This window comes from Crinia signifera, chromosome 9, assembly GCF_055691185.1.
Source record: "Crinia signifera chromosome 9, ASM5569118v1, whole genome shotgun sequence".
In the NCBI taxonomy this organism is placed as follows: domain Eukaryota; kingdom Metazoa; phylum Chordata; class Amphibia; order Anura; family Myobatrachidae; genus Crinia; species Crinia signifera.
This window is the reverse complement of record NC_139225.1, coordinates 70,804,679-70,819,943: the sequence shown is the minus strand read 5'-3', so window position 1 is coordinate 70,819,943 and position 15,265 is coordinate 70,804,679. Positions and strand designations below refer to the sequence as shown.

The 15,265-nt window shown below is 45.1% G+C and overlaps 1 protein-coding gene across 4 annotated transcripts in view; it reads left to right on the top strand.

The window, feature by feature from the left end:
- The first annotated feature begins 5,099 nt into the window (after positions 1–5,099).
- The window catches only part of LOC146035621 (uncharacterized), a 52,887-nt gene continuing 42,721 nt past the window's right edge, over positions 5,100–15,265 (top strand). For 2 of the 4 annotated variants that reach the window (XM_083159174.1, XM_083159171.1), the window contains exon 1: positions 5,924–6,057. The gene's annotated coding sequence lies outside the window, so the exon portion shown is untranslated. Of the gene's footprint in view, positions 5,182–5,418; positions 5,491–5,923; positions 6,058–15,265 lie in introns of those variants that run through there. The other 2 variants (XM_083159173.1, XM_083159172.1) reach the window with 2 other exon arrangements.

Sequence of the window (15,265 nt, the reverse complement as noted above, 5' to 3'; positions counted from 1 at the left end):
TAACCCCAAGCGACTTTTTGATACATTTAAATCACTTCTTTACCCTCCCCACCAGACAATATCAGTGCGCAAGAGCTTGCTTCCTTCTTCAAGGAAAAGATTGGCTGAGGAAGAGCATGCAATTTCATCTTGGATTCTAGCAGTGACTTGCTTACTTCCTTTCCTGAGCCCTTTGCCACTTTCTCCTCATTTGACCCCACAAGTGAGGACAAGTATCCACACTCTTATCTTCCTACTCCACTAACTCTCCTCTTGATCCTATACCCTTACAAGTCATTAAAGCTCTTTCTCCTGTGCTTATCCCAGTCTCAACTAAAATCTATAACCTCTCTCTCTACTGGTATATTTCCTTCTCTGTTAAAGCATGCACTTATTACTCCCATTCTAAAAAAAAAAAAAAAACAATTCTGATCCAAACTCTAATTACCGTCCTAGCTCCCATGCCCCTCCAAGCTACTTGAGAGACTTGCCTACACTCGCCTCACACACTTTCTTAACTCCTACAACTTATTGGACCCACTTCAGTCAGGCTTTCGCTCTCAACACTCCACAGAGACAGCACTGACTAAAGTAGTAAATGTTCTGGTCACTGCTAAATCTAAAGGCAATTTCTCACTTATTCTTCTAGATCTCTCAGCTGCCTTTGTCACTGTCGACCACTCTCTTCTCATACAAACACTACAATCCCTAGGTCTTCAGAAAACAGCTCTTTCTTGGTTCTCTTGCTACCTATCTAATCGCTCTTTTAGTGTTTACTTCACTGATGCTACCTCCTCCTGACTACCTCTGTCTGTTGGAGTACCACAAGGTTCAGTCTTAGGTTCTCTGCTTTTCTCAATCTATACCTCATCACTTGGGAAACTAATCAACTCTTTTGGATTTCAGTATCACCTGTACGCTGATGATACTCAAATCTATCCTCCCCGGAATTGTCACCATCAGTATTGCTCCGTGTCTCTGAATGTCTTTCTGCCATTTCATCTTGGATGTCCTCTCGCCACCTCAAACTCAACATTTCCAAAAAAGAATTAATTATATTCCCACCAGCCAAGAGTGGTTACCAACCTGATATCTCTTTCACTGTTGAGACCACAACAATTGATCCTACTCCACAAGCTCGCTGCCTAGGGGTCATTCTCGACTCTGAACTATCCTTTATTCCTCACATTCAATCTGTCTCTAAATCGTATTACATGCATCTAAAAAAACATATCCAAAATTTGTCCATACCTTACACAAGACACTGGAAAAACTCTAATCCATGCACTCATTTTATCACGCATTGATTATTGCAATTGCCTCCTTACCGGTCTTCCTAAGAAAAGACTCTCACCACTACAATCCATTTTGAATGCAGCTGCGAGGCTGATCTTCCTGGCATTCATCGTCTGCTGATCCGCTTTGTCAGTCTCTCCATTGGTTGCCTGTATATTACCACATTCAATATAAAATACTTCTACTTACATACAAAGCCATTACTCTGACTACACCGACTTATATCTCTTTGCTTATCTCAAAATATATCCCCACCCAACGTCTCCGCTCTGCACACGATCTGCATCTCTGATCCACACTCATTGCTCGCTCCCACTTACACTTGCAGGATTTTTGTCGGGCAAGCCTATCATATTCAGGACCCCCACACAACCTCCAGTAGCATTCATATCTAATTGCATCCCATCAGGAATGTCCTGTAATCTGGTGGGACTGCCATGCTGTGGAATTCTATCCTTATGTATCCCTCCAATTATCCCTATAGATTGTGAGCAGGGCCCTCCTAAATCCATGTCGGTTTGTATCTACCTACCGTATATGGTCCTTTAGTCAGAGGCGGTGGCAAGGCCTGGTGACGCAGAGGCTGATGATGTTGCAGCCTCTGTGCTGCTGTCACGCTGGCCGGAAACTAACACAGAGGCAGAAACGGAGGACGCGCCAAGTGCTGCCGGGCAGGAGAGTAAGGAGCAGCCAGTATCGGTAAGCAAGGGCTCCGGCACTGGGGCTCATGACCTGCCATGGTGAGTGTGGAATACATGCAGCGCTGTAATTACACATTACAGCTTCCCTTCCTGTCACACGCTGTACTTGGCTATTCATCCTGTAAGATTCCTGCCAGCTGGGGAACAAAAATGACAGGAGACCCAGCTTAGGTGCCTCGGCTTATATTTGGTTCGAGTATACACGGTAGTTTGTTTAATCACTGTAGTTTCCAATTGTAAAGCGCAATGGACTATGCTGCACTACAGTGGCGTAAGTTCGTCCCAGTTGCCCGGAGGCAAGATAAATATTGGTGTCCCCCCCCCCCACACACACACACTGCACCTTACATACAGTAAATATATATGTATGTATGTATATTATGTTTAAAAATAAAGAAACTGTGACTTCTATGGTCCTGCTAGGAGGCAGAGTCAGCCACAGAAGTGATATCAATGGCTTTCAATTAACTGATTCAAAATTGCAGGAGAGGAGAGGTGCCCCCTTGGGAGCAGGAGCCCGGCGGCAGATGACTCCATTGCCTCCCAGAGTTCTGCCTCTGCTGCACTATATAAGAAACTGTAAATAAAAAATTGTTAGGATCTTTGCTGCTTGATAGGATGTCCTTTCCAAATGTCCTTGAACCCACAATTGGCTCCTTTTAGGCAGGATGGGGGTCATTCCAGCTTGCTCTGACATTATTTCCACTCCAAAAGCCAGTGCTTGAACTGGCTTTTCCCAGATCGCGGGTCTTTGCCTATTATAAAAAATAGTCAATGCCCTGCTCATTACACAGCATCGCAGTGTGCTGAGTGGGTGTCCCACTATGTGCTGATCGTTCATGCTGCAAATGTTGCTCAGCCAGAATAGCTGGGTCGCCCGGTATGTACAGGGCTATAGACCTGTTAAATTGACGAAACTACTGAGATGGGTGTGGTATAACTTGTTGACAATCATCATGTCTACATGAGATGCCAACAGTGTGGACCTGTCAACATGGAACAGACTCAGCATGTTGAAATCTCTAGTTGGATTATTAATTAACCATCCCTGCTGGTCTCGTAGCTTCTTTGACATCAACGTTGTCTTGCAGACCACAGTGGCCACGTGGAAGTCACTTCTGATATGGACCTTCAATGCTGTGGGCATTTCTCCCCCTAAGCCTTACCTCCCCCCACATCCGAACACCAACCTTCCTGGCAAAAATAAACCAGTCTCAAAATGTTAAAATATCACATGGCTCAATGAAAATCACAGCTGTTTCTGAGCAGGGATGGGGAACCTTTTGGCTTCCCCGCTGTTGCCAAACTACACATCCCAGCATGCCCTGCTACAGTTTTGCTATTTAGCTATGTTAAAACTTGCTGGGATGTGTAGTTCAACAACAGCTGAGAGCCAAATGTTCCCCATCCCTGATTTAGAGGAGGCCTGTTGACAGTTTGAACCATGTTGACATTCTAATGTTGATATTCTTGTGTCAATTGTTACATAGTAGTTTAGGTTGAATCCATCCCTCAAGTTCAACCTTTAGTTACAGTGTATGATCTGTTTGCTATATCCCTTTATATAAATTGTATATTCTGATACAAATTATCATTGGTGGTTGTACCCCCTGGATGTTTAAATGAATTTATTGTGCCTGCCGTCACCACCTCTCCAGGAAGAGTGCCACAATTTAACTGCCCTGACCGTAAAAAAAAGTTCTTCCTTCTAGAGAAACATCATGCGGCTTAGACAAAGGGCCTGATTCAGACCCACTCGCTAGGCAGCGTATATTCCCTGCTTAGCGAGGGGGTAAGTGCCACCCCGATGATGTCCTTCACAGGCATATTGTGTCAGCTGTGCAACATAGCCAAGTGGCGATATATGTAAAGATATATTGGCACATCGTGCTGTGCGTATACCTGCTGCAAGGGTCAGTTGCGATTGACAGCTTAACTGCATGTAAATGTAACCGCACGCACAGGTTGGGTATGGAGAACATGCTGCCCAATCCATCGAAAGATCCCTTGATCTGCAGATCTCTATAAGTGTGTATCCAGCTTAAGGCATGCAGATCATGGCAACAACACAATAATATTGTTACGACATTGCTAATCTGATGCTCTAAAGCGGTGGTTCTCAACCTTGGTCCTCAGGGACCTCCAACGGTGCACGCTTTCCAGGTCACCTCACAGATGCACAGGTGCACTAATTACTCATTGCCACATTTTAAAAGATCCACAGGTGGATCTGTTGTCAGATCGGACAGTGTGATCTCCATACACGCTGATCCATCCTGCCTGATGTCATAACTGGATGGGCCCACTTTCATGCACCCACCCAGTTTCACTGTCAATCACCGATGGCTCCTGTGTGGATGGTCAGTGTATTGCCAGTACCCACAGATCGATGCACCGATATATCTTGCTATATTTTTTGCATAAGATATTTCTCATGCGATTGATCAAGCCAAGATAAATCTCATGAGATATATCTTATGGTATACAATTATAAGATAAGATATATCTGATGGTTTGGATTAGGAGGCTAGGGGGGGCTGGAAATGCCAATCGAACTTCTGTGATTCATCGCATGCACAAAAAAAACCACTTCACTTTCCATCCGATTCCGATACATCAGTGGTGCAGTATGACCGACCTAGGGGCTCCTATCCGACACTCACAGGACCATGCATCGATCGTATGAAATCGTGCAAAATCGTTCTAGAGTATGGAGCCCTTAAGAGTTCACTGTGAGACAAAGAAAGCAATGAAATTAGAAGTGAATATTGTTTTGTAGCCTCACATACAATTCAATTATAAAGCTTATCGCCTTGCAGATTACACTCTGCTGTGGGTGGGAATAGTTTGATTCCTAAAACAATCCCACCCACAAATCTGTGCTAACTACTACAACAGGCTGCCATAAGAAATCTATATCCCTTTTAATCAGGGTTGCCTACCTGACCCTCTCCTTCAGGGAGAACATGCTTTGTTCCTGGGCTTCCCTGGTAATGTATGAGTGCCATCACCTGTGGGGAGCTAGGTAATTGATAAGAAAGGTGTTTCACCACAGAGGATGGCAATCATACATTACCAGGGAAGTCCAGGAACAGAGCATTTTCTCCCACAAGGAGAGTGTCAGGTAGACAACCATGCTTTTAATTACTTGTATAACAACCGGTGCTATAATTCTCCAGTATGGCAGTTTTCCCTAGGTGTGTCGGTAAGCATTGAGGGACATAGGGAGAGTGTGCAATAGTAAATGCCAGATTGTGTATGAAGTAAGTACAGTTAAGGGAGTTGGTTTTGTATCTGAGTTGTTAAATGTACATACCTCCCAACATGACCCTCGCCAGGAGGGACACAATGCTCTATTTCTGGAGTTCCCTATTAATATAGGGTCAACATCACATGTGGTGAAACGCCTTTCTTATCAATGAACCTGGTTAAAACAGGTGATGGCAATTCTAAATTAAGAGGGCAGTGCATGAGCAGAGCAATGTGTCCCTCCTGGAGAGGGTAATGTTGGGAGGTATGAATATATATTGATAGATTTTATAAAAATAATCTCTAAAAAGGGAAAGGAGGTTTGTGCTCATTGCAGCCAATCACATTCTAACTATAATGTATCTTGTACATTCAGGAAAAAAGTTAGAATCTAATAGATTGCTATGGGCAAGTGTATTAAATGTGCCCCATGTATCTCCGTCTCAAGCTATATGTTTACATGTATCAATAGTTAATTAGGACCAGGATTTTGGTGCAGGCTTGTCCTGAACACAATGTTGTAACCAAGGGTGTAACTACCACAGGTGCCAGGAGTGCAGCTGCTATGGGGCCCAGAGCTGAAGGAGACCCATCTTTACTATTTAAGTCATATGTTCTACATACATTTATCACTATCAGTTGCTAACTAGGAGGCCCTTACATACTTTTGCTATGGTGCCTACGAATATCTAGTTACGCCCCTGGTTGTAACACAAAAAAACAAACATCTGTTAGTAATTTCCCCACAGTCATCCACCAATTAGCTCATTGCTTGTACTTATACACCGGCACATCTCCAGCACTAAACACTCATGCAAAGCAACCTCCACATGTAAGTCCTTCGGCTTATTTCTAATGTATATAGGAAACAGTACACTTGTATATACTGTAGTACACACTATCATATATAAGTAAGCATAGTGCTAAAATATATTTAGTTATTTTTTTTTACAAAATGGTTATGTTGAGTGACTGAGAGATAAATGTTGTTTATGACTATTATACCATCTCTCCAGAAAAATAAAATAAACCTACAGTATTTACTATAATCCCACTTTTACAGAATAGAATGAAACATAAAAAAAAAAAATCAACACTTCAGCCTTTGGAAGCATTGCTGTTCAGATATTTTGTAATTAAATAGCTTTATTTTTATTTTCCTGCTAAAAATATTTCAATAGGTGACCATGGGGTGGATGTATGAATGTTTGTTCTGTGTGAGAAGTGGTATAAGTGCTGATACCATACCTTCCAACATGACAGATTTCATTAGGTACAAAATGCTCTGCTCCTCAACTTCCTTCTTCCATTATGATTGCCATCACCTGTGTTGAACTAGTTAATTGATGAGAAGGGTGTTTCAACAGGAGTTACAGCAATCATAATGTAAGAGGGAAGTCCGGGAGCAGAGCATTTTGTACCTAATGGAATGGGTCATGTTGGAGGTTATGATCTGATACTGCTTCTCCCACATGTATGATGAAGTGTGCAAGGTGACAGGGGTACTATGCACCCCTGTCTATATCGGTGCTGCTATCTAGGATGCAGGGAGCAACGTGGTGCTGATGGTTCTCACACCGGGTGTGGATCATTTGGTCTACAACAAATAGGTTGACATGGGTCTAGGTTGACACAAGCATTAGATCGACATTTTTTGTTTTACCCAAATGTCGACATGGACGCAGTTTGAAGTGCACCATATCCCCTCATATCGCTCACGATGCTTTGGACATAGTTCCTCGCTACGCTCGGCACATTATTTTATTCTCCAACCACGTCTTAGTGGATGGTAGGGCATGTAATCCCGCCACTGAGCTACAAAAAAACAGTGAAAAAAACCATGTCGACTCAATGCTTGTCAACCTAGTTGTTGTATACCTAATGACCGTATCCCCTCACACCTGCCACACATATTTTCTGCTATGCTGTCTGTAATTGCAGACTGCTGAGTTCTTAGCTGGGTACACACGTACAGATCTATCTGTCCAATCTATCTGGTGGGAACAAATATCTGGAAATGTATGTGAGCAAATGACAATCAAAACTTTGCTCCCAAACTTTGGAAAACAGTCAGACAGACAAATTGGTTTAATCAATCTGATATAACAAATTTATCCAAGCAATTGTTTTTCTCTGTTTTCCAGTGTTTGGAAGGGAAGGTTGATTGTCATTTACTGATGCACATTTCCAGATTTTTATTACCATTAGCCAGATTGGACAGATAAATCTTTGTGTGTGTGTGTACCGTGCTTTACGCACAGGGTGAGATCACTTCCTCAGTGTATACACAGCTTTAAACTGATTTACACACAATTAAACTCATTGAGGTTAAGATTTTACCATTGGCCGACTTAGGTTCTGAATCCATTATGTGCTTTATTTCCAGCCTGTGTGTTCCTTCGATCCGTGCTATTCAAATCGGAAATATTGGGACAAAAAAAGTCCAATGTGCAAGTTGATTACAGTTGTTTTTGTTAATTCATCCACTGGATGGTGAATTGTTGTGAATGGATTTCCCCCTATTTGATGCCATGCACACGGGTAGGATTTCACCCTGACAGGGAGGGGGCTAACTGATCGCTGGGAGGCAAAAAGTTGCAGCCATGCAATCAGGTCTAAATTACCCTCAAAGTCCCATGTTCCAGAACCTGTTTTTTAATAAGGTTGGATGAGGGTTTGCTAGACAAATCAAATCACGGCTTTTAAGTATGAACAGGGTATAATGGTGCGCACAGGGAGGGGGCTAACTGATCGCTGGGAGGCAAAAAGTTGCAGCCATGCAATCAGGTCTAAATTACCCTCAAAGTCCCATGTTCCAGAACCTGTTTTTTAATAAGGTTTGATGAGGGTTTGCTAGACAAATCAAATCACGGCTTTTAAGTATGAACAGGGTATAATGGTGCACACACACACGGTGCAATCTATCTAATTCAAATCGCACCCTGTTTATTTTGCCTTGCGATGCTCCCTCCTGTGTAGACCATATTGTAAGGCAATTAGTATGTGCAGACAGGTATATTTGAACTAGATCGCATTGACCCTTGAAGTGTCCTCAAAAATTGGGTGTAGTTCAAATCCCACCCAGCGTGGTAAAATAACTTTTCATGAGGCTGCTGGTAATATTAAGAACTGTTTTTATTATATGCAGTAGATTCATTTCTGGATGGAAGAGGTTTACATTTTTGGACATGTAAAAATAGTAAGCCATGTTGGCATCTATTACTTCGGGTGTTTTTAACATCTGACAATTAGAGGACATTGGGGCAGATGTATTAAGCCTTAAGCTGCCCATACACGTCCCAATACGGGCGTGCGTTCAGTGCTTAACTAGCACGCATCACATCGCATTGCCTGTGCATGCAATGCGATGCAATGTGATGAAAACTAAGTACAAAAAGTATGTGCAAGCACATACTTTTTGTACTGTGCGATGAGGTGCCGCGGACAGCCTGCATTGCAGCGTGTATGGGCTGCTTTAACAAGAGATAAATGCAAGGGTGATGAAGAGAGATAAATGTCCAGCCATTGCCAATCACCTGCTAACGGGATGCAGTTGAAATCTCGGCGGTCGGAATCCCGACACTTTCTCCCTCCGTGGGTGTCAACGACACCCATAGAGGGAGAATAAATTAGCGTGCCGAGCATAGCGAGGCACCGGGCCCGCTGTGTGGCGAGCGCAGCGAGCCCGCAATTGGGGGCGATCCGGGATTTTGGCGGTCAGGATTCCAGCAGCGGGATTTTGAACGCCATGATTTCGTATGTATTCCACCACTAACTGCCATGTTACAGGCTGTGTTTGAAAAAAGTCAGTAAGGAGCTGATTGGCTGGACGTTTATCTCTCTTTATCACCCTTGCATTTATCTCTTGTTAACGTTTAATACATCTGCCCCAATGTATGAAGTAGTGAAAAAAATGGAGATATCTCCCATAGCAACCAATCAGTTTGTACATTGTAGCTGATTAATTGCTATGGGCAACTTCTCCAGTCTTTTCAGTGTTTTCCTGCTCTATAGGATTGATATATCAGTCACAACCTCAGTCCTCAAGGCACACTAAAGCCTCATACACACTAAGCAATGCTGTAAAGTATCTCGCTCATTTTGGCTCTTCTGAGTGAAATAGTGTCTAATATCATCTACTGTGTACACTCAATATTGTTAACAATGCATGCTCCAGCAGGTCGGTAATGATGTCTAGGAGTGATGAAAATGGATTTCGGGCCTTTAGGCCATGCCCCCTTTAATCTGAGTTTATGTCCCCTTCCTGCCGGGGTATTTTCTTTGCACCTGGTGTCTCTAAAGGCCCATCCACACTGGGCTACTTTGAGCTGAAAGTCGCTCAAAGCCGCCCAGTGTGTATGGCCCGACGATGAGCGCTGCTGCGCGCGCACCCACAACATCGACGGGAAAGCCGTTCATCTGCTGGTTATAACAGCAGATGAGCGGCTTTCAGGATGGCTTTGCATAGCGCTCCGCTATTCAACGCCGTCCTGTCCCCCCTCCGTCGGCGCCGGCAGGGGGAAAGACACTCAGTGTGTATGCACGGAGCGGATTTCCCGCAGCAGTCATCGCTGTTCTTACATGCTGGACAGGGCCGGCACTACCCGCTCAGCAGAGGATGCAAAGCAGGTAGGCGCCGGGCAGGAGAGGCGCCGCTGTCCCTGCTCTGCATCCCCTGCTCTCTCTGAGGCTGCCGGCTGCTGCTGCATCTGTCACACTGCAGGGCACGCAGCAGCGCCGGAGGCACAGAGTTCCCTCCAGGCTGGCTCATAAACATCAGGGCAGCAGCAGTACGTACTAAAAGAGGCGGGGCTACACAGACGGAGGGGCGGGGCTACACGGACAGAGGGGGCGGGGCTATGATGGAGCAAGACTGAAGAGAGACACAGTAGAGCAGTGATTTTCAACCTTTTTACCTTGCGGCACACTAAATAAGACTTTAGAATTGCCAAGGCACACTCTAAGATCCCCACAGGGCAAAACACATTGGCCACCACAGGAAAAAAAAAAACCTATTGGCCCCCACATTCAAAACAATCACACTGGTCCCCACAGGTAACAAAAATAAAATACATTGGCCCTTTACATGAAAAGAAGAGACCAGTAAATAACAGTTGAACTGGTGGTGGCTGTAAACTGGTTTGGGCTTCTCTAGATGTGGCGGCACACTTGAGAACAGCTCAAGGCACACTAGTGTGCCACGGCACACTGGTTGAAAAACACTGCAGTAGAGGCTGAGCTGCCAGGACAGCAGACTAAAGTGTGAGTGTACTAATGTTGGCAAATGGTGTGGGCACGTGTATAGGCAGGCAGCATTACCAATGTCAGCAACTGGTGTGAGCATGTGTGTAGTCAGCGCTATTAATGTCGGCAACTGCTGTGGGCACGTGTATAGTTAGCGCTACTAATGTCGGCAACTGGTGTGGGCACGTGTATAGTCAGCACTACTAATGTCGGCAACTGCTGTGGGCACGTGTATAGTTAGCGCTACTAATGTCGGCAACTGGTGTGGGCACGTGTATAGTTAGCGCTACTAATGTCAGCAACTGGTGTGGGCATGTGTATAGTCAGCGCTACTAATGTCAGCAACTGGTGTGAGCATGTGTGTAGACATCGCTACTAATGTCAGCAACTGGTGTGAGCATGTGTGTAGACATCGCTATTAATGTTGGCAACTGATGTAGGCATGTGTATAGTCAGCGCTACTAATGTCAGCAACTGGTGTGAGCATGTGTGTAGACAGCGCTATTAATGTCAGCAACTGGTGTGGGCACGTGTATAGTCAGCGCTATTAATGTCGGCAACTGGTGTGGGCACATGTATAGTCAGTGCTACTAATGTCGGCAACTGTTGTGGGCACGTGTATAGTTAGCGCTACTAATGTCAACAACTGCTGTGGGCACGTGTATAGTCAGCGCTATTAATGTCGGCAATTGGTGTGGGCATTTGTATAGTCAGCGCTACTAATGTCGGCAACTGCTGTCGGCACGTGTATAGTTAGCGCTACTAATGTCGGCAACTGCTGTGGGCACGTGTAAAGTCAGCGCTACTAATGTCGGCAACTGGTGTGGGCACGTGTATAGTTAGCGCTACTAATGTCAGCAACTGGTGTGGGCACGTGTATAGTCAGCGCTACTAATGTCGGCAACTGGTGTGAGCACGTGTGTGGACAGAGCTAGTGATGTCGGCAACTGGTGTGGGCACGTGTATAGGCAGTGCTACTGCTGTTGACAACTGGTGTGTGTATATGGTTACACAGTGCTACTAATGTCGGCAACTGGTGTTGGCATATGTTTACACAGTAGCGCCTTGAGTCCTGTTGGAGAAAGTGCGCTATATAAATTCTACTTACTTACTTACAGTGCTACTAATGTCGGCAACTGGTGTGGGCATATGGTTACACAGTGCTACTAATGTTGGCAACTGGTGTGAGCACTACGTTTAAGCAGAGCAACTACTTTTGGCAACTGGTGTGGGCGTTCTGAATAAGCAGCCCTTCAAATGTGGGTATATCCAGGAGTATTCGGAGCATTATGTGTAGCATAATGTGTGTCAATATCATATGGGCATTATGGTGCTTGGCATATTTTGTAAGGAGAATTACGGTGTGTGGCATAATGTGTAATGGGCATTATGGTGTGCTGCATATTGTGTAAGGGCCATCATGATGTGTGACATAATGTATAATGTGTAATGGGCATTACTTTATTTATAATGTGCCTTACTGTGTGTGGTATCATGTGTGAAGCATAATGTATTATGGGGATTACAGTGTAATTGGTACTTTTATGTGACGATGCTCATTCCCCATAAAGCTACGCTCCTACATTTTTGCGCGCTCCTACGGCACAAACTCTCCCTGTTTTTTGAACTCGTGGCACCAAAATGGCTAGTTACAGCTGTGTAAGGTGAATAATATTGTGCTACTATGTGGTGTAATTTGGAGTGGGAGTATTATTGTGTGGCCATTCCCCTTCCTTGAGAGATCACACATTTTTCTTTTGGTGTGCGCTGTCCCTTTGTAAAGTTTGGGTGGGCGCAAATTTATAGTTTGCAGGAGGGCGCCGAACCCCCTAGCACCGGCCCTGATGCTGGGCATAGTCGCCCAGTGTGTATGGACCTTAAGTGTGGTGTTAAATTGATTACACAAAACCACCATATGTCCTGGTGGCAGGGCTGGATTAAGGCTTGTGCGGGGTGCCACCAAATATATGTAGTCCAGGCTACTTCCAAACCTGTCCTATGCTGCGGACAGTGTATACTGCAGATGTACTAAAGAAAGAATGCGATAAAGACCCTGTTTTCTGGGTTTTACCAGATTTTGTAAATGTACTAAAGTCCCTACCTGCAGAGGGTTTCGCCAGCTTTGGCATTTCTATTGGCTTTTCTGTGTGAAAGATAATTTGTGAAGGCTTGGGTTTGTATGATAAGAAGTGGATTACGATAATGCTTGAATTTGAATCACACCCTGACTGGTTTTAGACACCCACATGCACAGCTAGATTATATATATATATATTTTTTTTTTTTTGTGTATGTGGATCTGGCTTTTTGTGGGTGGGCCAATTGATACTCTATCCACATTGTAGCTCCACCCACAATATCCACAGTGAGGGGATGCCAAAAATATATTCTTGCCTACCAAAAATAATTAGGCTTGGGCTGGCCCTGATACTCTTTTACGCTTTTTATTACCTAACTAGGGATGTGCACCGGCCACTTTTCGGGTTTTGGGTTCTGATTACCTTGAAGTTTTGGGTTCTAATGGGTTTTGGCAAAACACCTCCTAAGTGTTTTGTGTTTGGATTTTTTGGGTTCTAAATTTTTTTTGTTAAAAACTGCTAAAATCGCAGAATTTATTTTTTTCTTTTTTTGCTCCTATGCTATATTAACCTCAATAACATTAATTTCCAGTCTATTCTGAACACCTCACAATATTGTTTTTAGGGCAAAAGGTTGCACTGAGGTAGCTGGATAACCATGCTAAGCCACACAAGTGTGCGGCACAAACACGTGGCTCATGTAAGAGTGGTACTGCAGCGGTAGATACGGCAGTATTAGGCAGTGAGCCCCAAAACAGACGGTAGATACGCAGGGCCGGCGCCACCACTAGGCAGTTCTAGGCATTTGCCTAGGGCGCCGGCACCTGGAGGGCGGCAGTTCGCCCCTCACCCCCAGCATATAGCTGTCGGCATCCCTGCAGTGCTGGAGTGGGCAGGGGTGTCCGTGCCGCGGGTGTACCTGCGGCGCTGTCACTGTATAAAGCTGCTGGTGGCAGCGGGGTCCCTGAATAGAGAATAACTAGCGCTATGCGTGGGAAGCGCTTCTGGGTTTGAAACCACTTGCCGCACGCTGATTGGCTGAGATTCAGCCAATCAGCGTGCGGCAAGTGTTTTCAAAATCAGAAGCGCTTCCCGCGCGCATAGCGCTAGTTATTCTCTATTCACTGCAGGGACCCCGCTGCCGCCAGCAGCTTTATACAGTGACAGCGCCGCAGGTACCCCCGCGGCCCGGACACCCCTGCCCGCTCCAGCACTGCAGGGACGCCGACAGCGTCCACCACAGGTACCACCCCCCCCCCCGGGCACTAGGGCGCCCCCACCCTGACTCGCCTGGGGCGCTCCGGTGCCTTGCACCGGCCCTGAAGATACGGCAGTATTAGGCAGTGAGCCCCAAAACAGACGGTAGATACGGCAGTATTCGGCAGTGAGCCCCAGACCAGATAGGTAGATACGTCAGCAATACTAGTATGTGCACCAGCAGAAATTATAATAATTAATTTTATTATTAGGTACTGCTTGGCAGTGGCACACATCAGTGCACCAGCAGCATGGAATTATTTTTTACAGTCCCACACAGCACAAGTATTATTTTTTTATTAAATTAGATATACAGATGGGGCAGGTCCCATCTTGGCAAGGGATGGCGATGGCGACGCCAGCCGCCATCCCCCGCCAGCGCCATATCCCTGAGGCGGAGACGGACAGGGTTCTCGTCGCCCCGCCGACGGAGATTGAGACGCACGCGTGTCTCAGTCTGATGGCTGGCAAGGCTGCTAGCGGATCGCCAGCGGGGACGTTCTGCCGATTCGCCAGCCAGGAAGAGGCCTGACCCATCTGTAGCAGCCTAGTATGTAGTTGTACTACTAGGTAGGTACACTTAGGCAGTGGCAACAGTGGACTGAGTAAATAATACTGGCAACCTCTAGTCACAGTATTCAGTGCAGGCAGCACCAGTGGACTATATATAATTCAATTAATTAAGTATTAATAATATAGCAGCCTAGTAGGTAGAGAAAAAAAAACTACTAGGTAGGTAGGCAGGCAGGCAGTATCACTGCCAGTTGTCACCACAAAAGGTAGTTATATTACACACCACCAGTAGCTTTATGCAGTGCACCAGCAGAATGTATAATAATTAATTTTATTATTAGATACTGCTTGTCAGTGGCACATGTCAGTGCACCAGCAGCATGGAATTATTTTTTACAGTCCCACACAGCACAAATAGTATTTTTTAATTAAATGATATAGCAGCCTAGTATGTACTAGGTAGGTACACTAGGTAGGCAGTAGCACTGCCAGTGGCAACAGTGGACTGAGTAACTAAATAATACTGGCAGATTCAGTGCAGGCAGCACCAGTGGACTATATATAATATAATTCATTATTCATATAATCTATATTACAGCACAGCACCAGAGGTAGGCCCCAGCACAGAGGAGACCGTAGTATTACAGGTACACAGTTAGACTGTCCTCCTTGCTAGGGAGAGCCCACCCTAAGCAGAGAGGAGAACAGAGTACACAGCAGCACTGAGGAAGACAGCCCCAGCTAATAAAATAATTACAGCACAGCACACCAGAGGTAGACCGCACAGAGGAGACAGTAGTACTACAAGTACACAGTTAGACTACACAGCAGCACTGAGAGACAGCCCCAGCGAATAAAAAAATATTGCGTTCAAGTCAAGGTCAACCTCAAGTTTAAGCCCCAGCAGCAGCACCAACACACCCTCTCCCAACCCACTACTAGACTGGA